The sequence below is a fragment of the Elephantulus edwardii genome, unplaced genomic scaffold, assembly GCF_000299155.1.
Source record: "Elephantulus edwardii isolate Elephantulus edwardi_28Jun2011 unplaced genomic scaffold, EleEdw1.0 scaffold00412, whole genome shotgun sequence".
NCBI lineage: Eukaryota > Metazoa > Chordata > Mammalia > Macroscelidea > Macroscelididae > Elephantulus > Elephantulus edwardii.
This window is the reverse complement of record NW_006400162.1, coordinates 1,138,890-1,140,385: the sequence shown is the minus strand read 5'-3', so window position 1 is coordinate 1,140,385 and position 1,496 is coordinate 1,138,890. Positions and strand designations below refer to the sequence as shown.

The following is a 1,496-nucleotide window of genomic DNA, read 5'->3' as shown; positions in this document are numbered from 1 at the left end:
GCGATGCCCACAGCCAGGGGCAGGTGTTCCCGCTTGGGGCTGGTCCCGCTCATGCTCTTGTCAAGCTTGGGTATCTGGGTGTTGGGGGTTCTCGCCCTCAAAATCGTCCATCACGTTGATCTTCACATTGGGGTCCATGGTGAAGTGGGGAAGAATGGGGACCGACTTCTCCCCGGAATGCGATGTAGAGGCGCAGCAGACGAACACCTTCATCCTCAGACACTTCCCATCAGATTTTGGAGGGGCGTGGAGAGGTGGCCGGCGTGAAACTCGGAGCCCAGTGAGAACTTCTCCAAGAACTTGATGGGGCTGTGGAGGGTGTGCGGTCGGTTGCACTCTGAGCGCTTGAAGCCTTGGCTGGCGTTGCAGGTGCCAGAGCGGGCCTGGTTCACCATCTACAGCACGTATGGGTCCGCCCTGCCTCAGGGGCCGGCTCCACCCCGGCGCCCACCCCTGAGTTGTTCGTAATGTGAGCAGTAACTATGCAGATAATACGTCACGTTCACCTGCACGGTGTAACCTTCTCGCCACAGGCCCAGGCTGGAGCAGCCACCTGACCTGGACACCCGCTCGCCTGCTTTCTTGGGGAGGTGCACGGTCGCAGCCCCTCCCTCAGCCCTGCTCTTACTTTTTTTCTTCTTTAGATCATATTTGTATTTTTTAAATTATTAATTTTAATAGACATTTACAGAGGTTTTGAATTTCCATTCATTCATTGCCGCACTTTTCTCCCTTCCCACCCCTCCTCACCAGCTCGCTTCCCCCTCCGAAGAGAGAAAAAAGGAAAAAAAAGGAAAAAAAAGGAAAAAAATTCCTTCATTACTATACAATTCCCACGTCCCTTCCCCCCACCCCCCACCCCGAGTACACTTCTCTATGCACAGCAGCACCTGCTGATTGGAGCTGTTCCTGGACACTGCATGCCGGTTTCCCAAAGCTCTGGGCCAGCTGCGGTGTCAACAGCAGTGGAGCCCCCACCCTTCAGCCTAATTTGGTTTTTTAAATAAAAATGTAAAGGTGGCCAGTGGCTAGCATGTTGGAGTAAGGCAGAGTGGTAGAAAGTAAGGCCAAAGATAATAGGAAGAGGCCGAGTCATGAAGGACTTTACAAGCCAGCATGAGGTGATTGGATTTTACTGCAGATACAATGGGAGACTATTAGAGAGTTTTATGCGAGGTATTATAATCAGATGATTTAATTTTTAAAAGGTCACTATAGACTTCTGTTTCCTGAATTATGGCAGAAAAGAATTAATGAAAAAACCTTTGTGCTCAAAATGATAAAAACAAGGTTTGGACAAAATCTTAAGATATTTTAAATAAATTGCTGAGCTGACGAAAAGTAAGAATTCAAAAGGTCAAAGTGAAAACGTGGTCAAGCTTCTGGCTTGAGGCATTACCAACATGTTGTTGTTGTTGTTATGTGCCATCGAGTCATTTGCGACTCATAGTGACCCTATGTACAACAGCCCTAAACCCTGCTCTATCCTGTGCCAA

At 48.9% G+C, this 1,496-nt stretch overlaps 1 protein-coding gene and 1 pseudogene across 1 annotated transcript in view; both read right to left on the bottom strand.

Moving 5' to 3' along the window:
* WDR64 (WD repeat domain 64) overlaps nucleotides 1–1,496 on the bottom strand; it is a 195,162-nt gene that overhangs the window by 63,120 nt on the left and 130,546 nt on the right. The gene's annotated exons all lie outside the window — the stretch shown is intronic.
* Nucleotides 1–1,496, bottom strand: part of LOC102855491 — a 5,483-nt pseudogene that overhangs the window by 184 nt on the left and 3,803 nt on the right.